The sequence below is a fragment of the Parasteatoda tepidariorum genome, chromosome 6 (genome assembly GCF_982258835.1).
Source record: "Parasteatoda tepidariorum strain Cologne lab strain chromosome 6, Ptep-v5.0, whole genome shotgun sequence".
In the NCBI taxonomy this organism is placed as follows: domain Eukaryota; kingdom Metazoa; phylum Arthropoda; class Arachnida; order Araneae; family Theridiidae; genus Parasteatoda; species Parasteatoda tepidariorum.
Window position 1 is genome coordinate 45,376,510 of NC_141760.1, and position 25,453 is coordinate 45,401,962.

Here is a 25,453-nt window from a genome sequence, read left to right on the forward strand (position 1 = left end):
TTTACTTAAATGCCCTATATTCGGGGAAGGGTGACCCCTAGCGCAGAGATTTGATCCCAAATCCTGTATTCGTTGAACTAAACTGACCCCATTCAATGTATGGTAGCTCTACTTTAGATTTTCTCTTCCGTATGTCCTAGCATAATAAAATATAGGTCTGAATATGCGTCATGATGCTCTTGCAATGATAATGCCTTTGTCGTTTTTTTTTTATATATTTACAAGTATCTGGGGAGGTGTTCCGTCTCTTGCATTTTTATACTCAATGAGGAGTCAAGTGGAACTACAAGATTCACTAAACAATTACATATGTTTTATCACTTTCAATTGCATTAGATTATTTACATTTTTCAAAGATTCATAATAGTTTTTGTTATTTTAAACCGATTGTACACGAAGCCAATTGTTTGAATATTTAAAAGTTTATTTAAATTTTCCGTTATTTTGTATCAATTTCTACAAAATGCTTATAAATTTCACTTGCGTAAGAATATTTAATCTTTTTAAGAACTCATACAAGTTTTTGTGATTTGAAGCCAATTACAAGCTGCATAATACTTTTACTTGCATTTGATAGTTAGAATTTTCAAAAGATTCATAAAAGTGTCACTAATTTTAAGCCAATTACTTACTGCGTATCACTTTCACTTGCATAAAATTATTAAGAGATTTAAAAAGAGTTTTCGTTATTTTATTCAAATATTCAACTACTTACTGCCTAATGCTTTCTTTTGTATAAGACCTTTTAAATTTATAAAATTAAATATTTTCATTAGTTGTGCGGAAGTTTTCATTTTATGTACAGCACTACAATGCTTTCATTTCAAAAGGTAGTTTAAATTTTTAAAGAATTCTTGGAAGTTTCTGTTTATCTTAAGCTTAAGCCTTTATTAGTACTGCTTGGTAAAACGCAATGACTGCTTTTTTACGTGCATAAGTAACCATTCTTTATTTTTATATTAGAGCTGATATTAGTTTTGATTTAAATACTTATATATTTTTAAATTAATATTTCAATGTTGATTTTTTTTCCTTATTAAAATAAGAAAAATAATATTAAATATTTTATATTTCGATTTTTATTTTTTAAACGAATTCGTAGTTTTTTGTAATCTTTATTAGAATTTGCTTATATTTTTATTAATATCAATGTTTGTGAATATTTCAATGCCTAAGAAAGTGTAAGGCATTTGAACCTCAAGGCCTGTTTAGACGATCCAATTTCTTGGACAGAGATTGATTGATATTGATGGAAACTTGTTTTGCTTTGAGCTTGGATCGTGTAAACAAACATCCAAGAACTTGGTCCAACTTCTTGGACGATAGTAGAGCATGTTCTACTTTCCATCCAAGTTTTTTCTCCCTTAACCAATCAGCGTCTTAGGTTTTGTGACGTCAGCAAGCTGGCAGCAAATTATGTCATTTTGTTGTTGGTTTTCATATATTTTAGTTCAAATAAGTTGATCTGTTGAGGTTTATTTGTGTTATTATGATTTTATTTGAATTTATTTAGTAATTTTAAACTTATGTAAGTATTATTTTATAATGTTGAATATTAACAATGCGCATGCGCAAGTTTTTCTTTCAACGAATCAGCGACATTCAAGAACTTGGATAGTGTCAACGAATCATCCAATTTCTTGGACAGAGAAATCCGTCCAATTTCTCGGATTCAAGAAATTGGACCGTGTAAACAGGCCTTCAGTCTCAGCTCGCATTTCTAATAAAGAATGCTACGGGGAGAAGAAAAAAATTTTACATAAAAATTAAACATAAAAATTAAACATATAATTTTAGAGTGCTGAAAATATACATCATTAAAAAATATATGTAAACTACTAGGTGAATACCCGTTCTTCGTACAGGATGTAATAGAACATGTAAATAATCAATAAATCGGTATTGATAAACAAAACGAAATCATGCTCAAGACTGAAAGAGAAATACCGATCTCAATACGAAATTGTGCTCAAGACAGAAAGAGAAATACCGATCACAATGCGAAATCATGCAATACGAAACAATACGAAATTATGCTCAAGACAGAAAGAGAAATACCGATCACAATGCGAAATCATGCAATACGAAATTATGCTCAAGACAGAAAGAGAAATACCGATCACAATGCGAAATCATGCAATACGAATCAATACGAAATTATACTCAAGACAGAAAGAGAAATACCGATCACAATGCGAAATCATGCAATACGAAACAATACGAAATTGTGCTCAAGACAGAAAGAGAAATACCGATCACAATGCGAAATCATGCAATACGAAACAATACGAAATTATGCTCAAGACAGAAAGAGAAATACCGATCACAATGCGAAATCATGCAATACGAAATTATGCTCAAGACAGAAAGAGAAATACCGATCACAATGCGAAATCATGCAATACGAAACAATACGAAATTATACTCAAGACAGAAAGAGAAATACCGATCACAATGCGAAATCATGCAATACGAAACAATACGAAATTGTGCTCAAGACAGAAAGAGAAATACCGATCACAATGCGAAATCATGCAATACGAAACAATACGAAATTATGCTCAAGACAGAAAGAGAAATACCGATCACAATGCGAAATCATGCAATACGAAATTATGCTCAAGACAGAAAGAGAAATACCGATCACAATGCGAAATCATGCAATACGAAACAATACGAAATTATACTCAAGACAGAAAGAGAAATACCGATCACAATGCGAAATCATGCAATACGAAACAATACGAAATTGTGCTCAAGACAGAAAGAGAAATACCGATCACAATGCGAAATCATGCAATACGAAACAATACGAAATTATGCTCAAGACAGAAAGAGAAATACCGATCACAATGCGAAATCATGCAATACGAAATTATGCTCAAGACAGAAAGAGAAATACCGATCACAATGCGAAATCATGCAATACGAAACAATACGAAATTATACTCAAGACAGAAAGAGAAATACCGATCACAATGCGAAATCATGCAATACGAAATTATGCTCAAGACAGAAAGAGAAATACTGATCACAATGCGAAATCATGCAATACGAAATCATGCACAAGACAGAAAGAGAAATACCGATCACAATGCGAAATCATGCAATACGAAACAATACGAAATTGTGCTCAAGACAGAAAGAGAAATACCGATCACAATGCGAAATCATGCAATACGAAACAATACGAAATTATGCTCAAGACAGAAAGAGAAATACCGATCACAATGCGAAATCATGCAATACGAAACAATACGAAATTATGCTCAAGACAGAAAGAGAAATACCGATCACAATGCGAAATCATGCAATACGAAATTATGCTCAAGACAGAAAGAGAAATACCGATCACAATGCGAAATCATGCAATACGAAACAATACGAAATTATACTCAAGACAGAAAGAGAAATACCGATCACAATGCGAAATCATGCAATACGAAACAATACGAAATTGTGCTCAAGACAGAAAGAGAAATACCGATCACAATGCGAAATCATGCAATACAGATTATGCTCAAGGCAGAAAGAGAAATACCGATCACAATGCGAAATCATGCAATACGAAACAATACGAAATTGTGCTCAAGACTGAAAGAGAAATACCGATCACAATACGAAATCATGCAATACGAAACAATACGAAATCATGCACAAGACAGAAAGAGAAATACTGATCACAGTTAATTAAATTAAATCAATTCCAATTTTTTTACTTGTTATTATTTGTCATCCTTCCGATAACTTTACGTTATCAGATTAGGAAAACATATTTTTAGAAGTTCAGCCCATCGAAATAAAGATTTTTAACTATAAGTAGCGTTATTTGGCTTAATGCAATGCTCGAGATGATAGTTAAAAATTGCCTAAGTTAGTTAATAAAATAGTTGCTGACAGTCAAAAAATTAATATAATCTACAATTTTCTCCTGAAATTATCTCTTTCAGTGGACCCTAAAAACTTATTTACACAGAACCTATGTTCATTTGATATCTCAGTACCAACATTAGTACATTTAGTAGATATTAAAAATACCAATTAACACAATACCAGTAGTACCTATTGCCAAAATTAATTAATCATCATTTATTTTATTTCATTAGTTATGTTTGAGTTTCCATTATTTAAGCTTATTGAAGCGCGCTTTAAAAGCGTTAGTATATCAATGTAAGAAACTCGTAGTTTCATATACCTTTTAAAATACGAATTTGGTGACGTCATATACATACGTGTTGATATTACTTGTAGTAAGCTAATATAATAAAATTGGGTACTTGCACTTCAAGAAGAAGAAGATCACGAACACCCACACATGCGACTCTTTGATCCTTTATAAGCAAAATGGCGTGTTAAAGTTGAGCTAAGTCTCTTCCCTGTTAGACTGTTAACTAACGTGAAGTTAATTGAATACAGCGCCGTATTACACATCGAATTTGTTGACACATTTTTTCTCGTCTACTTTTTTACTTAACTTATATTTATTATATGTTTATTTATTTCATTGTAACCGCGATTTTTGTTTTGTGTACCTGGCAACTTCGATGTCTGATTAGCTTGTTCATATTCTATATGGCTTCCTGCCTGCCTTTGTGTAAATATATAGTGAAAGAATTGAAATCTTAGTGAAGGAATCTTTGTGAAAGAATATAGAATGTGTCTCTTGACGGGCTTGGCTTACTCAAATTAGATGGAAAGAACAGTTGCTAATGTAAACAAATGCCACGTTTCAAGAACCAATCAGGATCGAAATATTCACACTACGTCACTCGCTGGTATTCCATTAAAGATAAATAATTTGTAACTGAAAGCTAGTAAATCACTCATGCATATTATAAAATATTTACTCCGTTGTACATCAGTTCGAATTAATTTTTATTCATTTATTTGTTTTATTTTGAAATCAAAAATAGTTCTTTTACTGCTACATTCTTCATTTCGCTGCGTCTTGATTAATTTGTGTGAAAATGTCTTTAACTTTTAAAATCTCATCTAAATATTTTTGCTACGTTACCGAATCCTAAAAACAAAATCAAAACTTGAATTTGATATTTATGTATTTTATTATTATTATTTTTATTTATTTTTTATTTATTTTATTTGTTTTTAAGCTTAAATTAGTATAAATTCAATAAAAATGAGTGAAAGTAATCGAAATTTCCAGTCCTGTTTCTATGACACACTCCTATCGCGATGAATGTACTCCTAAGGTCATTATATGACGAAGGTCTCATATAAATAAGTTGGGCAGTTCTTTCACTTTTGCACTTTACTTGTCCAATTTATTTCCGTTGAGTGTCGGGGTGATATATATAAATAAATATTTCTCAATGAATATACGGTTGGCGGTCATTTTGAGATGATACGAAGGTGAATAGAGGTCGTTTATAGGACGGCAGAAGGTCAATTGACGAATTTCGGGGCATCCCTTACCGCGCGGTGTGACGACCGGGGCTGAACTCTGAGTCGAAAAGCCCTGACCCCGCCGGCGGTGCGGTCATTACCAGACGATGACTCCCGATTGAGGGAGGTCATAGTGTATAAACAGAGTTGTTTTCATCCGATACCCCCCGCCCTGAGTTCAAGGCCGATGAAGTCGGAGTGTACTTCCGTTTTGTTATATTATCGAATTTCTTAGAAACTTAAGTGTATTAGCATATGTTAAATTATTCAGGATTTTACATTCAACTGTAATTTTTCTTAAACCTAAACCAATTTAAACTTTAATATTTATTCGATTATATCACGTATTGGTTGCGCCACATACCGCTAATATTGAATGAATGTTTGATATTGTATATATATATATATATATATATATATATTTTTTTTTACTTAGAAATACTTACATTACTTTTACTTACAAATGCACATGCTTTTTTACTTACAAATGCAGTTGAAATTATGTAAATGGATCGATTTTAAGATAGAAACTTGAATTCTAAATTTAAAAAAAAAGCACCGGGGGGAGACACCGTATTCACAATTATATGAATTTAACAAAAGACTCGATTTGAGCTGTTATGTTCGAATTCAATGAAATTAAAAACTTATGGGAAAGGGATAACACAATAAAGAGACAAAAAAGAATTAAAGAAAAAATAAATCTTCAAGGAATATTAATGAGTTTTTTTTAACTGCGCATAAGCTTCAATAACCCAAATAATAAGAAGGTTTAAAAAAAATAATAAGGAAAGAAAGAAAAAAGACAAGGAAAGAAATAAAAAGGAAAAACGTTTTTTAAAGGAGAAGTAGAAGAACTAACCAAATAGCAAAATTATATAAAAAATACTTTTAAAAAATAAAAAAGTCAGGAAAAGAAATAACAAAAAGATCTTCAAGGTCAAAGATCAAAAAATCTTGTCATCAATTCACACGATTATATCCAAAAATTGAGTGCTTTCTAATATTGTATCAATTTAGCAAAAGGTAAAATATGTTATTGCAATATAGGAGGAGCACAAAAAAAAAGAAAAAAGAAAGAAAGAAAATCGATACGAAATCGAACATAAATTAAATAAAATGAATATATTATTGAGATTTTTCTTTTTCTTTAATTTTTGTTCTATTTTGTATTTTGTATATTTTTGTGTTTTTCGCTTGATATATTTTATTTTCAAATCGATTTTTCTTTGTGCTCCTCACACTATTGTAGATACAATGTTAGAAAGCACTCTAATTTGCGGATATGATCGTTTGAGCTGACGACGAGATTATATTTTTTATTATTTTGTTTTCTGCCCTTTTATTTTTCGTTGAAATTTTTAAAAGAATTTTTTAATAAATTTGTTTTTCTGCTTCTGTAAAAATATTTTTCTTGTTTTCTTTGTAGTACTTTTTCTTATTTTTTATTATTAATATATATGTACCTTAATTGTTTTTTTATGGCGCTACAGCCCACAGTGGACCTTGGCTTGCTGAACTTTTTATTCGTAGTCTTGGATTTCCAATTTGATATTTTTAAGATTGTTAGATCTTTTGTTACATCATGTAACCATCTCTTTTTTTGGATTTGAAGTTTGCAAAGAGGAACTTAGAGTATAATTATGTATTTTAATTATTTTATTCCTTTCGTAGTAATACTGTAGATAATGTATCAATTAGCGGTAGTCATTACGACCTCAAACTGTTAAAAATACTAAGTGTGCAATTTTAATTAATCTTATGATTTCCAATAATTTGTTTGCATGAAATTCTTATCACATCTTAAGTGAAAAATATGGTTCATAAAATGGCATTGTCTACAGGGTTTACACTCTTAAGTGCGTTGACTCATTTAACTACTTTGAAAGCACCCATTCAGAAAATATTTTCATTTTAGTGTGATCGTGTCCTGTAAATGGGATTGAGGTTGCTCTTATTCTCAATATTGACCCATGATTCTGTTGCAATTCCGCGTTGTAGAAATGGTGACACTGTTGCAGTAAAAGTGTGTCGACTTGGGTCTTTTTATTATAAAATAGAACAACTTTTGGTTTCTCCAGGTCAATTTTAACCTTTATTGAGATTGAGTAAAAATAATATATGAGCTCTTAATGACCCAGCACTTTCTATTTTAACCTCTATGCGATTTCAGAAATGATAATCATTTTTTTTTTTTTAATTTTATAATTACTTGATATGTATTTATAAAAACTATTTTGCATCGTTTGAGGGTGAAAAATAGAAGAATTACTTGAAATTAGACAAGTTAATAATATTTTCACCTAAGAAAAGCATTTACATTTTTTACACACTTTGACTTGTTTATAAAATTAAATTATGACAGGCTAAATTTTATTGTGAAAAAATAAATTATACATTTTTACTGTGTCTAAATAACATCCATCTTTATTTTTAAATAAATTTTTGAATTAAATATATTTTGCAACATGCTTTGGTAGAAGAATTTTCTCGAAAAAGATTTAATCAAAATATTTAAATCTTTCGACAGCTTCAATTAGTAGCAACTAAGTTTTATTCTTAAAATGCATTAAATACTCAGTGGCGCGACAGCTCATTGTGGGCCCAGGCCTACTGAACCCACTCAAGTGTTCTGGAGTTTGGCCTCTGGGGTGCAGGAGCAGATGTTCCGGTTATGTGGACAGCTGACCCCCAGTGTCCCCAAGAGTGCTTGATTTTTTTGATCCATTGAAGGGATGGAAGTCTGAGTCATATAAGTTCGAGAATAGAACCCCGAACCTGTGGCTCGGGAATATATGTATAATATATTATCATTCATTTTATGAATAATTATGTAATTGTTAATTAACTTCTTGTCTATTTTAAAGACACGTTACTCTTTACCAGAAAGGGTAGTAAACTTTTTTTAACTGTTAAACTCTGCTATTAGTTTCGTTTTTATATCAATTAATAATAAGTTAATTCTTTCTTAGTGAAAAATGAGTAATTAAAGTTTCTATTGAAGGGTATTAAGTGAAAAGCAAATTGTGTTTATCATTTTCAAAGTACATGTATAATTATATTAAATTAAAAATCAACAGAGGTTTAGCTCACTTTATCTTCCTCAATAAAATAAAATTATATCAAGTATTCTCCTGAAGAAATTATTTATTTATCTTCTACTGTATAGCTGCAAATTTTAAATTTTTCCATAAAAAATTAAAGAACATTTTATTGAAATAAAAAATCGCGATATCTAAACATTTCAGTTTTTAACAACTCAAAAATTACCTTTTGAAATTTAAATCTTATTATTTCGGTGTTTTTTTTTAAAACTTATTAAAATTAGTTTAAAAAAAAAACAGATATTTTTTTTATTTTATGACTAAAAATGGGAGTCGTAAAGCACCACATCTGACCTAGGGCTGTGGGTCGTGCGCTTTTAGTATATTCAATTATTCTTCTTATATCTAATTTGATTCAATCATAGTTTAGCAATTTTTAATTTTATCGATTTAATTGATTATTTTGAAGCCATAACATAGTATGTATTTTAAATTGTATATCATTTTATGAAGTATATAAAGAGTTTTTAAATACAACAACGTATACTTTTTTGTAACTTTATTTATTACCTCTAGAAATGAAATGAAATGAGCCCAAGTTCAGTGATGAGTAACTAATATATGAAGTTACGTACAGGGTCTTTTTAGCAAATAAAATGAAGGACTTGAGGCGGCCTAGATCTGAATTTGTTGACCGTGTCATCCACTTCCACTTTCTTTATTCCCTCTTTCTTTATACTCAGTGAATGAAAATATATGACACTGCGGCCTACTAGTCACCTTTAATGTCCTATCTTGCTCTCAATTTAACCTTCGATACTCTGATATGACCCTGTTTTCTACTTTCCTTTCCTATATAATCCTTATTTTGTTGTTTACTTTCATTGGATTTGTTTATTTTTCCGTAAAGCTCGTGATTTCGGTAAATGCCATTGTACGCATGAATTTGTTTATTTGCTTAATAAATTAATAAGTTATTCTAAAAAGCGTGAAAAGTTTATACTTTTTAGAATAAACTTGTTTGTAAAAAGAAAAAGAAAACAATATATTTTTATAAAAAAATACGAATTGCATACATAATTTAGTTTACTTTTTAATTATTGACAACTTTTTGGTTTATTTATTCAAATTTTTTTCTTCCATTCTCTAAATCAGAGGTTCCCAAAAGGTGTTCCGAGGAACCCTTAAGTTCCGTGGAAGAATTAAAGGGTTTCCGAAAGTTAGAAATTTTTTAACCAATTATAATCATAATATATAATTAAGTTATAATATTATAATTATGTTCGTATCCTATCAATAATCCAGAATTAATATTTCGTATATTTAGATAAGCTTATTTTTGTAAAATGCCAATAAGGAAATAGCAAAATTAAACAAAAATAATAATAATTATTATTTTTCTTAAAAAAATATATTTAATAAATTTTAGGAAGGATGTGCATTTATAAAAAAGTCGCTAAGTGTTTTTCTTTGAGTTTTTCAATTTAAAATAAAATAACTAAATTTAATTGCTTCTTTTAAAATAAAAATATTTCTTTTTATCTGCAAGTTCATGTTTTATATCTGATTTCTTTATTGGGCTTAATATAAGCATAAATATTTGGAAATAGCAAAAGTATGATTGTATAAAATTTTAGTTAAATTTAAACAGCGTAAAGTATCTGCGTATAAATTTATAATATTTAATATTTGCAAATTGTGCTAAATATATGTTAGATTTTAGATGAAGTTTGTTTTTTACAATAATAATCTCTGCCTCACTGCCTTTAAGTCACAGAAAAATTTTAATATTTGAAGATAATACTGCAGATTGCTACGTCAAAATATGTCTGCTACCAGCAAAATAAAGTCAACTCATATTTTTTGAAAATCACGATACAGTTTATTTTATTCTTTTCAATTATTATAAAATTGTTTTAAAACATTAGTTTCTTATAAATTTTTTATTGTACTAGCATTAATTAAAATTATTTATGAAAGTATGGAAAAAGAGTACAAAGAAAATATTATATACTTTAAAAGTTTAAAAATTTAACCTAATTTAGAAATGATACAACCTAACCAGTGATTTACTTTTCCGTACTTTTCCCGTTTTTTTTTTTTTTTTTTTTTCGTTTACCGGATACCCTATATTCTTTTTTGCGACAACTGCCAAGTACTCTTCCTCACCCTTAAACTGATGCTAATTACGAGATATCTTTTTATTTTAAAATCCACTCTGATTGAGTAAATAGTCCTTGTTTACTACTGGTCATAATACTTTTAAGTTTAAAACAATTGAAAAAGTAAGGTGTAAATAAGAATGATGATAAAACGTCTCTAAGAGTGATAAAAATGCAGACACAATGTTCTAGCTATTTATTTTAATAAATTTCAAATTAATGCTGCATAAATAAATCTTGCTCTATATTTGTTTATTTTACTGAATCACCATTTTGTTAAAAATTGTTGCACCCATGGCGCTTATTCGCAGTAATTTTTTGCTAATTCTTTATTCTTTGTGAGATGTTATCTATCGTCACCTCTCCCCCACAAAAGTTTCATGAACTCGTTACTTTCTCTTTCACCATTATATAAACGGTCCAACTCATTTTACTCGAAGGGTGAGGAGCGAACAAGAATGATTCATAATTGAGATCTGAAGTACTTGAGCACCCTCCTTTCATCCCATGTAGGCCAGTGGCTGTACCAATAAACCGTCCCACTGGCTTCATTCACCTACCCTTCAAAAACCTTTCACTGGCCTTCCATTGCAAAATACTGACCCACATTCCATCCCCATCTTCCGTATTTTCAATTCCTTTTCTCCCGCTCTTCCTACCTGGACAACCTTCCAATACCGATGTTTTCCGGCTCGTTCAACCTTCCGCGTGCTTGGAAGCGGCCAAACGGCCTTCCGCCTTCCACACTAAATGGTGAATCCTTGTTTGTAGAATCCGCTTTCGCTCATTCTCCAAACGAGGATGAAATTCTTCCTGATTGCGAGGAACAGGAAGATGTGGAGTAAACAGGGATGAAAGAAAGGATGGTTGTTCTGTTCAATCATTGTTCTATTCGTTTTTACTCTCCAATATTAATCATCATATATTTGTTCAGAAATATGTATGTCTGATAAATAAAAGCCGGAATAACTTGGTTTAATGATCGGATTTTCGCACATTTTCTTGTTTTCTTTTAATGATTGGAGGGCTGACTATACATGCCTCGATTTGTGTTAGTGAAGTTACGAAATCAGACACAAAAATGTTCTTTCTCTGTACAAATAAATCTTTTTTTTTTTTCTAATAATTTTATTAACTTATAAAGTATGTGTGGGAGATATCTGAAAAATATGGCTAGAAATATGACCTGCGTTTTACATATTTCGTCATAAATTTGGAACAAAAACAAACTAAAAGGTTTTTACGTATAATTATGAAATTCGTTTTTCCACTCAAAAATAACTAAATAATAATATTTAATAATTAGGTATAGATTATTCTTTATTGTTTATTTTTTTATTGTTAAGTTTAAATAATGATCAAAGCATTTATTTATTTATTTGTAATTTAACTGATTTGCTGTAATTTTAAATAATATTTAATGTGAAGTAAATAGTCATTTTAATGAAGTAAATTTATTTGACTTACGTTATATGGGTACTCCTTGTTAAATTTTTCAGGGAAAAGATAAAAGCATTTTTTATACATCTAAAATAATCCGTAAAAGTACATTTGCTTTTATTGTGAGTGAAAAAATTTTTTTTATTGGTATCATAAACATTTAGTACTATTTTTGGTTTAACGTGAAAAATAATATTTTGGCTGAATTTTTTTTTTTTTTTTTTAAATGTTAAAAAAATCCGCATTCCTATTTTGCGCTTTCAAATTTTCGTTATTAACGTGCTTGTTTCGTTACAAAGAGGTGCAATATTTTATTGTAGAATTATAATAATAATTTAAAGCGAGTTGACAAAGAAAAAATTTCAGCTAATGTTATTGTAAATGTTACATGTTTTAATAATTTTTGAGCCATCAATACACATTACCTGTCTTGATGTGTCGAAAAATGATATTGTATGATAGATATTAATGAATATATTCTGTATAGTAAATATAAATATGATATCTTAAATGGTCCTATTTCAATAAGCTAAAATAGTTTGGAGCATGTAGTAGAAGTAGTAAAAACGCCCCCAAACAACTCTAAAGTTTTTTTTTTTTCGAAGCGTTTTTATTTTATTATTTATTCTGGAATACATTTTATTTTTATTCATTTATTTTTAGGTGTTATCAACACGTATTCCATGTTATTTTAGCTCTTGCAAAAGCAGAGAGTACATCGAAAACCCCTGTCTTCGCATGATATTTGACAACATATGAATAAACTACTTTAATATTATTTTAAGTGCTAAGCTACCTAATCTCAATTTTTTTCCGATTAGAATTAAATTTATTTGATTTTTTAAAAATCATTTTGCGTGTACATAAAAATATAATTAATCTTAAGTCTCACTCGATTAAAACTCATTAATCATCATAAGAACGTATCGAATTTAAAAAAAAAGAAACATTAGTATTTATTTTATCCTTCCTAAACAGTTATTTTATTTTTAAAATTTGTACGATAAGATTATTTGATTAGCAATATGTTTTATGAATTTGATTTTTATCGATTATATCCACGTATCTAAGCTGAAAAATTATAAAAGGTTATCTTAAGTGTGTTGCAGTTTCTCTGGCTGTTTACATCTTTTTTTAAGGTTACATTGCTAATAATATTATTTTATCATATCATATCTTTTCTGAAGATTCTTAAACTTTTATTCCGTTATAAGATTTTAAACAATAATCAACGATGCACTTTTGTTTTCCCATTTTATATAGCATTTATTTATTATTTTTTTTAATTATAATTGTTTATGCTAAATCTGTAAGGTGGGCTTATTTATCCGTAATCGGGAAACGAGAGCACCTAAAGCCCCAACCGACCTCCTCTCAGTATTTCCTTGGCCGAGATCTAGATCCTCTGACCGTATCTTCTTTCATTTTCGCTCCCCTTACCCTTGAAATTCATTACTCCAATATCAAATAGCACACTATGTCCTCATATTGTCCTTAACTGTATACCTGTTGCCCTTCAAGGGACCCTCTCGACCTACAGACCTAAAATACAAAATGTTACCTAAATATACCTCTCCGCCCTCACAACAAGCACCAGCAGGAAAAGGTGAAAGTTTCATGGCCCGTCCAATGAAAGTCTTTCGTTTGACACATTGACAAGGATACGATTTTTTTTCTACCTACAAATCTTCTGATTTTATTATTATTATTATCACCATTTGATCGAAGGTTGTTTTCTGATTGCAAACCTCTAAAACAAATTCAGTATTTTTTTTTTATCAATATATTATAGTAAATTTATTATTTTCGTTAAATCGGGAAGCCCCCTTTTCACACCCTACAAACAAAATTAAAAAATTTTGTAAAAATAAATAAATTTATAAATAAAATAAAGTTTTGCAAATAATAAAACAAAAACTATATGTAAACATTACTATATAAACTATTTAAAATTTTGCAAAATCTATCATATAAAAGATATAAATTATATTTGTTATATACATTAAGAGCCTAAACATAACCGTGTTTAAAAAATAAAGTAAAAACATTGATTTAAAAAGAAATAATACCGAAACATTTTTTTTTATTATAGTTTATTTATTTTAATCTGATGGATCTCGAGTAAGCACCATTTTAAACAGTTTATGCTTTATTTTAATTTTTTCGGTTACAGCGCCATCTGCACAGTAAAATGTATAAACTCCTAGGTCAAATAGGGCTATTTTTTCGGAGAATATCAATCTGCAATAGAAATAGAGGTTCATATTTGAAATTTCAAAATTATCTCTCCCCCATCCCTTGGGGGTGTTGAAAGATCGAGTTTGGCATCATTTGATAGCTTTTGAAAGATATTGAATGCGTCAAATTTTACGATAAATAATTATCGAAATATTTGAATTCTTCTAAACTTTTTTTAGCAGCCTGTATTTACACATACATTAACACATTACCTTGGGTTCATTAAGCAGATAAAATATAAATTTTGATTGCATCCACAAAATGATACGGTTGTTTCAATAACGTAACGGATATTTCAATTTAATTTGCTTTGTTGATGTCTTTATGCATAAAAAGTGTCTTCAATATAGCTTGATTCGTTACATTAGTAATTTTATGCAATTATGTTTAAAATAACGATTTTGAAATTGAAATAATTTGGTTTTAAGAGAAGAGCGTTGTTTGACTTGTGCAATAGTGAAACATTGGTCTTCCATTAAGTGCGCGTTTGTCCGAAATTTATAATTGCTATATGTGTTTATAAAAATAGAGTTTCAGCGTAACAACACGGACCAGAATATGTTGTTAATTTTTACTCAAATTAATTTCAGTAACCTGCCGTCTCAAAATTATAGATTCAATATTGAACCATAATATCGTCGTATTAATTTGCTTTTACCTTAATAAGGTGTTCAATTTAACCTCGTCTCTGTCAAGTTGTGTAATTAGGTTTTACACGATACAATAAATTAACTCGTTATTAAATTTGCAACAGATTTAGATAATATGGCGTTCATCGCGATTTTTTTTTTTTTTTTTTCAAATTTCTTACACCGTACTAATTTTTTTCCACCATAATTAAAAACTAATCATTTCGAAGGAATTAAACGGTGAAAATTCTCCATCAAAAACTAGTTTAGTGAAGAGGGGAAAAAACAATGCTTGAGGAGTTAACTAAATAATGGAAACTTGGCGAGCTTGTTTTGGCGTTGCCTTTTTTCTCCACCTTTTGAGAATTTTTCTTTGTTCTGTGTTATAATAACAGACCAGGAAACGAACTATTTAATAAGTGAAAGGAGATCAAGGAACCATAAAGTTGGGGTCATATTTTGTAGAAGAGGGCGAGGACAAGGAAGATATCTATGAAAAATTGATGTTAAGGGAGCGAGGGAAAGTCAGGAAGTGGTGCGTTGGAGGTCGATGACGAGGTATTATTGAGATTAGTAGGTTCAGAAATGTAAGACGAGGACGTTCGGTCGTCAAAGAATTTGGAAAGTTTCTTTTATGCGTTAAAGGACAAAATCATCGACAACTGGAGCAAAACGGTCAGTTGGACCAAACTGCTTATTGAGTTCGCTCATATTCACCATGGTTTTGTCGCAATACTTAATAATCGGGGCAATTTTTAGTGGTTACTAGGTCGGGGGAGGGAAAGTTAGTAATGGCGATTTGAGATTTTGAGTTACTCTGTTCTTGTTGAATAATAATAAACATAAAATGATAATAACATTCATAAGAAAATAAAAAAAAGTTCGGGAGTTTATTTTTCAAAGTTGCATATACTTGTAATTATTTATTTTATGTAAGTTCTTTAAAAAAAGATAATATACATTAAAATTAATCTCTTAATTTTATTTTGATATAAATCGGTTTTAATTGAAAATTTGACAAAGAAATATTTAAATTTAATTCTGAAAGTAACTGCTGTAAAAATTAAGATTCTTCTTCTGTTAAATTACTAACAACATCAAAAAAAAGAAAAAAAGAAAAAGCGAAAGAAAAAAACTTACATTGATTTTAAATCTTTTTAGTAGTAATAGTAGCTTTAAACATTTCCGCCTTTTTTATTTTTTTTTTTGACAAAATTTTTAAAAATAATTTTTCTCTGATAATTTTGTATTTTTTTTAGAAAAAATTTTTCCTTATAAAATACACATACATTAGATTTTTAATGTTATGAGATAAATGCTGCTATAAACTATCTTCTGACTATAAAAAGAACTGAAATTCATTTTAAATATTGAAGCATTACGTATGTAGCAGAGCTCGATTGAAGCTAAAAAAATAGAATTAGCGAAAACAGTCAGTGAGCAGACATTATTATTATTATTTATTTTTTAATAATAATATGGGACTGAAAAAATATATGGTCAACTCTTAGAAGTAAATGAATTTAAGGGACAGGAGGAATGGCGTTTGAGTAATACTAACTAAAGTCCACAAGGCTCCATAAACTGAAAAAAATAAAGAAAATTAAAATCCCTTTATGGGTTGCAAAAATAATTACAATTAGAGGAAAAGTTGCTTTTCTTAAATGCCTTTTAAATTGAGGTCTGCTTTTTTTCCGCGGACCAGACAAAAGAAGAAGGGTGCAAAATCATTAAAAATATGTTTAACTTGATTTGAATGACCTTTTATTTAAAACACTAAATTGCGAAGCAGTTATACTTGTGTGGAACAAAATTCAAGTTTGAAACGAAAACAAAAAAAAAATTAAAGAAAAAACTCTTACGTGTAAGTAAGAGGTGATTGTATATTGCTTATTTTTGTTAAGCAACTGAGAAGGGTCTAGGATCTTCAAAAATATGATAATATTTTTGAAGGGATGATATTTGAATAACTCCTATGAATTAAATTTAATAACAATAATCTTACTGACTTGTGGATTCGCCTTAAATATCGGAGCTCAACCGGAATATCGGCTTATCTCCAAAAGATAAATCATAGTTTAAAGTTAATGTTTTAATCATATTTTATATTTTTTTAAAATTAAATCTAATTGTGTTAACGTTTTGCAGTTTTTTTTTTATTTAATTAAACTTATTAATCATATTGTTTCCACAGTTGAAATAATAATAGTTTATTAAAAGGTTCGGTATGTTTTATTACTCATTTTCTAAATATCAAATTAAATATGGATGGTGTATAAAATATTTGAAGAAATTTTTTTTAATTGAATTAATTGACTAATTTAACTGCGCATTATCAGTTCAGGAAGCACAGTACTTACTAAATATTTAAAAAAATAACCTAAAAAAAAATAGTGCCCCAATTATTTGTAGACTCTTGTCACAGAATTTTAGGAAAAAAATATTCAGGTCATTCGAGTGATATTGGAGGTCGCTCCAAACCCCTCACTAGGTCACCCGAGTTCTCTGTGGGGCATACAAGGTGATCTTCACAGTCCGAGGATTGTCGGACGCAGGGGTGTTAGATTAGATTAGGTCAAGGGCGCCCTTCCTCCCACTGAAATCGCTGGCCTGAAACCTCCGACAATTCATTTTCAAGGTTGGGTCATCTGTTATTTTCAAGGTGAGGTTAAACAGTTAATCCGACAAATTTGAAATGTACTGAAAACTAATTGGGGTGCAAATTACTTTTCCTCTGAATCGGAAGTAGAATAGGGATGTATGAATCCTTTGGGCACACAATGGAACTCTCTTTTTACCATAAACATTTGTTATTCATTAATTTCTCACTATATATTTCTATATATTTTTAATAAAAATGTAGTTTTAATAACACTGGTGAACAAAATTTTTTATTGTATTTATACAAATACTTTACCAAGCCTAATTCGTGTGAGGAAATTACAAATGAGAAACTACTTTTGTTCCTAAAGCTCGAGATTTAACATTTACAGATTACAAGTACAATTTTAATTTATTTTTTGTCGAAGTGTGCAGGTTTTAAAACGTTATCTGTAACAGCGTCGCTTAAATGTTGCGACTAACTTCATCATCAGGATTAAAACTGCATAGAAACTCATGCTTGGAAATTTCGTTATACACGGCTAGGGGCGCTTTCCTATTTCGATTTGTTCAGAAACACAAGAAGAAACAGTTCACGATAGGGAAAGCACCTCTAGCGGCGCATGACGGCATTTCCGAGCATGAATTCGTATGCAATTTTAATCCTGATAATGTGCCCTCACTCACCTAAAAGTTGCTCGCAACATTTATGTGACCCCCTGTTATACATAACGTTTTTAAATCTGTTCATCAAAAAAAAAAAAAAAGACTAAAAATGCCATTAAAAAACTGTTGCTTTGAGAGGGAAATGCAAATTTGAAATCAGCGACGTGAAAATATTTAAGATAAGTTAAAAAATATGCAAAAAAAAGGCTTATTTCACCTCTTTTCACGTCAACTATGCTGCTTTTAATATTTGGGGAATATTACTTAGTATTTTTTTCTGTATAGTAATCTTTAAGGTCTGTTATTAAATTAACATTTAAATTTATACATTTGAATCACGCAGGTAGGTTCGAAAGTCCCTGAAATATTACAAAATTTATTGCTCTTCTTACGTTAAAATGAAGTCTGCTAATTCATTTAATGCCATTTCCTAGGAATGAAAATTTTAAAAAACTCCCACCAAATGAGCGAGTTTGGACGTAAGCATGTGTGCAAATTTTATTTGAAATTAGAACTTTATTTAATCAAATATTTACAGAAAAAACCTAATCATACCATGAATCACCTAAATTAACCATTAAAACTTTAAAAAAATATGTTAAATAATTTTATGATTATAATTCCTAGGCTATTAATTCACGCGATGAACAAGTCCTGAAGATTTCTACATCATTGTATTTTTTATTTATAAAAGAAAATTTTTTTAAAGTTCCAACTTAATTTTGTATAATAAAAGAAGGTTTATTATATACAAGATTAAGTTGGAACTATTAAAATTTACTTTATTGTATTACTTTACTTAAATTGAAGCCTTCTGTACTTTGAGCCACTATGATAAAAATATAATTTCTCAGGTAAAAATATGTTCAATTTCTATATTGCATATCTTTAAGATTTATATTTTTTTATATCAAAATTAACGGTGCAATTTGATCCCTCTCCATCACTAAAGCATTGTTGATAAGCACAAAATATATATATATTTTTTTAATGCATCCAGCTATGTTGGAATTTTAAATATAGATAAAGTAATTATCAGAACATCTTTATATATTTTATTTCGTTCTTATAATCAAGAAATTTTCATCTCTCCATGAAACAGATCTTCTAGTTTTCCTTAATTTTGAGACAGCCCATTATTCTCAAAGGTAAAGAAGCTTGATATAATTAATTCGAATGGGCTTTTCTCGGCCTTCAGAGGGTGCCAAAAAATGCAGAGTGTCCCAGATTTTGCACTGATCCGACCTTCACGGTGATGAGACTAACCTACAGAGATGGCCTGCGACCGAATTTAACTTCAGAAGAACCTCGACCAAGGGCAGAAGCATATTTTCATTGGGCAAATGAAATAACTTCTATACCAGTACTTTGTTTTGAAAGTGAAGTTGGGTGAAGAAATATAGGGCAACTTGTACCGTGCGAGAGGCTCCATTAGGGGTCGACCTTATTCCCTCCTTCGGGTCCTCCCGGCTGAAAGTGAAAGTTTTATTACACTTTTCCATGCCTTTCGGGCATATTTCACGATAACTTTCTCTTTCTTCGAATGTAGGATCTTTTTAAGTGCTGCTCTAATTTCTTTAATAGGAAGCTATTGTTAAAGTTAGTTTAAAATTGTTTTTAAAGAAAGGACTCTAAAGACGGAACTATCATTCTATGCATAAAATATCCATAGTCAATTAACTGCTTTGCTAACATCATTGCCAAAAAATTAGACGTCTATTTTGATAGAATTGCCTAAATAGAGAAAGCACTGTTAAATTTTTTTTCTTCTTCTAAAATCTTATCTACTTTTTTTTTTTTTTTTTTTTTTTTTTTTTTTTTGAAATTTAAATTTGTCTTTAGATTATAAGTTATACTTCATCCCAAAATCTACATTTACATTTGTAACAGCAATTGCTTCAATTCAAATAAGTGTAAATATGAATATATTCAAATTATTATATAAGGATTGACTAGATCAAAGTTTTTAATATTATTGTGTTAAGCATGTAAGCTTTTAAGGGGAAGGGGTCTTACAAATATTGCGTGAGAGTATTTATGGCTGTTTCGAATTCTTCCTTAGTCGGCAAAAATAAGCAAGTCACAACTCCCCCCCCCACCCCACATTTACGTAAAAAAGTCGCAACTCCTCTTGTCTTCTGGTTTAACTTTGACATCAACTGTAGTAATCTAATTATAGGATTGAATTCAAATAAAGATGTAATTTCGTAAAGAGCAATATTTATGCTTTAATTAATTTTATAAAGTGAAAATAAAGTTATCTTAATGTCTTACGTAAGCGTTGCTCAAACCCAAGCCACCTATTTGATGCTTACGCAATACTTGAAAGGCCCGAAATGAAAAACCCACACGGAAAAAAAAATACTTAATGCTAGCAGAAATCAGTAATATTTTATTTATAATATCTACACTACTCGTATTGAGAATTTCAGCGTCCGATTTTAATAATTTGATTTTACGCTATGAATAATACCATCTGTGTATTCAATGTCAAATCGTGATTTATTTCGATTTCTCAACTTACGCCCCATTTCTGTAATCTACTTAGTAAGAAAGATCTACGGCAGAAGGTGAAAGTAGAATAAAAACCATTTGAGTGGGAGTGCCGGAAACCCAAACGTAAAATCGGGTTTCAGAATCACCTCGCTCTACATGCGATGGATATTGAGAATGAGGATTTCCAGGTAAACGCGCTACTTCGTAAATATCTAGGAAGAACTAGTCACACCATTCGTCCTGACTTACTCCGATTTTTCAATCCGAGAGCAAGCAATTCCTGGTGGATCGCCTTTCACGATCCCGAAACCTATTTATCTTTACGAACTCGGAAATGAAACAACCGGAGCATCGTTGTCTGAAACAAAAGACTACTGCGTTTTGCTCCCATTTTGATCGGCCAGGAAATCAGAGGATTCCGTACTGAAATTGGCTTCCTTAAGATTGTCCGTGACTTTATGACCTGCTCCATTAAGGAATAAAAGTCACCTTAAATGATAACTTCTCCTTTCTTCTGAACTTTGGTTTTTTAGAATGGTATTAATCACAAAAAGTAAAATATAAAAGGCAATTTCCGAATATTTCGGGAAAAAGCATTTATTGAATTATAAAAACCCGAAATAAAATTTAGGAACAGGAAGAAAAAAAGTACTCTTGGCTTTCTTTAAAATTCGAAAGCGAATGATTTTGAAATGAACTTCCTAAAATTTCTTTTGACAATTTAAAAGTTTTAGCTTTAAATTTTCTCAGCAATTTTGATTAATTCGTTAATCAGTGCATAGGAAATTAAAAAAGTAGTGCCAGTTCCACTATTATTTGCTTTCGTAACAATAAAACCATAGACTCAGTATTTTACATCCGCGTTTATCCTCTTTAATTTATTTAAACATTGTGGTGATAACGAATGTACAGTGCCCAAAATAAAAAACGGATCACCCTTAATAACTTTTGATCTAATTATCGGATTTTCACGCTCTAGGACACATTCCTAATCACCTTAAATATGCTAATAAAGAGCCGCGGTGGCTCAAGGGATAGAGCGTTTGCCTCCCAATGAGGCAAACCGGGTTGGAATCCCGACAATGGCTGGTTGATTCGAATTCCGCACCCGGCTCGCACCGACCACAGTGCTGACCTTAAATATCCTGAGTGGTAGACGGATCATGGGTTAGAGTCCCCTTGCCGTCAGGCTAACCGTGGGAGGTTTTCGTGTCTTACCTCTCCAAGTAACGCAAATGTGGGTTAGTTCCATCAGAAAGTCCCCCACGCAGGCAAATTTTCTCCCAATACTTGATCCAAGAGTTGTCTTCTGGATTGTTACAAGTTACGGAGTTGACATTGGTAGCCATAAACTGAAAATTCGCTAGGCTGCTCAACGACGGTTATAAAATGCAAAATATGCTAATAATCAAAGCAGACGATATTTTAAGTTGCGAAATCAGACACAACCAAGTGCTTTCTCTGAATAAAGATACTTTTTTTCTTCTTTTTTTTCTTCTTCTTTTGACGGATTTGAATTTCTAGACTCCAATATATAGGGGGTAGCCGTAATCTGCGAAATATGTTTTTAATATTTTCGTCAAGTATTCGTTTTTTATAGTTTCCCCTTAATTTTACTTTTTGTGTATTTCTCCATATCTCGATAATTTTTTAAGCGAATTGAAAAAATTTTGCACTCAGTTATAAAATTAATTTATCCAAAGTATATTCCACGCAAAAAATAACTTTTAGTAAATATTTATCATTTTTTATTATTTTATTTAATATTAGTCGAAAAATTTTTGAATTGTAAGGTATACAATTTTTTCCCCCTCATTTTAAGCAATATAACTTTAAATAGTAAAATACGAATTTTGAATGAAATCCATGAAATAGTTCCTGAGAAATCTAATTTCAAAAAAGTCATGTTTTAAAAATGAATGTGAAGATCCGATGATTAGATTAAAAGTTATTAAGGGGGGTCCGTTATTTATTTTACCCACTGTACGAAAATAGTTTTGAACCTCTGAATTCAGCGATCGCTTTTAGAATTTTCTAAGCAACGCTCGTGGTAAAATTTTAAATTAAAATTAAAGGTTCAGTATCCAAGTTAAATAAAGCATTTTAAAAATAATTTATTTTTTATCTATTTGTTTATAATTGTTTGAATTAAAATTGTAGAAATTTTTTTTAAAAAAAATTATAAGCATTTCTTTTAGACAATTTAGGATATTTTTTTAAATGACTGAAACAGCAAAATGTCATAATTTATGTAATAGCTTTTATGCAAAACTTCGCCCCCCCCTTTTTTTTTATAAAAAATCTATTTTAGATTTTTTCTTAAATATTACTTTTAAGCAAAAAATTTGTGTTTTTATTAATCTTAGGAATTCTTAAAACTGGAAAAAAGTTTCAATAACGCCTAAATGAATAGCGTGAAAAGAGTTATTTTCCTATATATCAAACGCTAAGTTTCAAACACTTTAAACTTAGGAAATTGCATCAATATATATATTGTTTATTCATATATCTTTTAAAATATATTTATAACCACTCAAAAGTAATATTCTGTAAATACAATAATTCTAATAATTACTAAATGAACAATAATGTTCGAAAAATGTGTATTCAATTTGTGTGAAAAATATCGTTTCTTTCCTTCATGTGTCGACTACATACCATTAAATACTCACTCGACACCTGTCGCTCTGGGTGACAGTCGCTGTTGATAACAAATATTATATAATCGAACGTTTTTTTATTCTCAGGGTCGAACAAATATATTATAGAATCTCCAGAAAAGTGTGCCCTTGGCACACTATGGGTAAGAGAAAGAAGGTCGTTAGGCTTTCGATCTAGGTCATCGGTTGATATTCAAGGGCATTTGGAGTAGTTCAAGGTAGAGACAAGTTCATTAATCGCACATGAGGAAAACCCTTTTTTATTAGTTTTTTTTCTTCTTACCTGTCCATGTCATTCATTACTTTCATTTTCTTCCTTCAAACATTTATGCGTAGAAATCGTAGATAATAGATCGGTGTAAATAATTATGTCCCTATGACCAAAACAAAATATATTCCTTTATAGTGTTTTGTTATGATGTTAATTTAGAAAATAATTAAATTGTTTGATTTCTTTATTGGAACATATTTTTGTAGTAAATATAGAGTCCGAAAAGCAACTGCAACACATTTTAACGTTTCTTATATATACTAAACGCTCGTTGTTTTTTTTTTTCAAGGGTTAGAGTAATCGTAAGAAAACAATTTTTTTTCTGTTGCAAAAGATTTTTTTTAACAAATTTGAAATCGGTTTCTCTCACCAAGCTACAGTATTTTTTAACGACATTTTTTGTCGAATTGTACTAGTTTAAAAACGGTATAAAAACAAGGGGTTGTATTAATGTTGCAACAAAGTTCTTATAGCTCACAGGATTGAAAGTCCATTGGAAGCCATGCCCGGAAATGTCATCATACACCGTTAGGGGTGCTTTCCCCATTATATGGGTAGGCAGTAAAAAGAGCAACCTAAAAAAAGCACCCGGGAAAAAGAGCATTTGGAAGAAAAAAAAGCAGCAGAAAATCACTTCTTAGGGTACATCAATACTAAATTAGATTAATTTGATGTAAGATTGTGTAATCTTTATCCGTATTTTCATGAATGATTTTAATTAATGCTTGTACGATAAAAATTTCACTTTGAACTAATGTTTTACACATTTTGATAAGAATAATTCAAAATAATAATTACCTCTGGAATTTTATTTCTTTAATGTACTTATAAAATGGATATTTCCAAAATGCTTCTCACTTGGCATTTAATATTAATCTGTAAAGTATAATCTATAAATTAAAAATCAAATTCGACTTTAATTAAAAAAAATATTTTTTTGTAAAAAAAAAAATATTTTTTTGTAAAAAAAAAAAATTATTTAAAATACACTTGTCACTGAAACAATTTTTTAAGCTCACTTGTTAATTATAAATTAATACTTATTAGACCGTAACAGCTAACTAAAAGAGTTTTTAAAATTATTTACTTCAAACTGTATTTTTAGGTTAAAATTAGTTCGATTTTGATTATACTGGCTGTTTTTAAGAGCAACAATAGTTTAAAAGTTTAAATAATCTATTTTATTACTTGTTCCCACTTTACTTACTCTAAATTAAAAATCTAATTTTTTCCCCCCCTTTTTTAATGCTGGGACATTACACGAACTCTTTTCTGATGCTTTTTTTCAACGCTTTTTTACGCGCTTCTATCGCATGACTTTGCGATCGGTAAACGAGTATCTATAAGATTTTTGATCCAAAATAAGTAAAGGGTAAGTGTGAACAAGTGATGAAATTTATTATTTAAACTATTGTTACTTTTAAAAAGAGTATTATCAGAATGGATCTGATATTTTAACTTACAAAATGCAGTTCGAAGTAAATAATCTTAACATATTTTATTTTAATTAATGTCAAGATCTAATAAGTATTAATTTATAATCAACAAATGAACTTAAAAAATTTCAATTTCAATTCACTTCAAAATTTCGGATATAATCATTTTATAAATACAACATTAGAAATAAAATCCCGCGGACAATTATTATTCTCAATAAATTTTATTAAAATGTGTTAAAACATTAGTTTCTCATAAATTTTCCATTGTACAATTATTAATTGAAATTATTTAAAAAAGTGTGGGGAAAAAAATTAAAAGAAATTTTATACTTAAATAAAATTTGACGAATTTCGTAATAATATATCCTAAGAAGTAATTTTTCTGGTGCTCTTTTTCTTTGTGC

General features: G+C 29.6%; 1 protein-coding gene across 2 annotated transcripts in view; it reads left to right on the top strand.

The window, feature by feature from the left end:
• LOC107456289 (transcription initiation factor TFIID subunit 8) overlaps nt 1-25,453 on the top strand; it is a 108,971-nt gene that overhangs the window by 66,344 nt on the left and 17,174 nt on the right. The gene's annotated exons all lie outside the window — the stretch shown is intronic.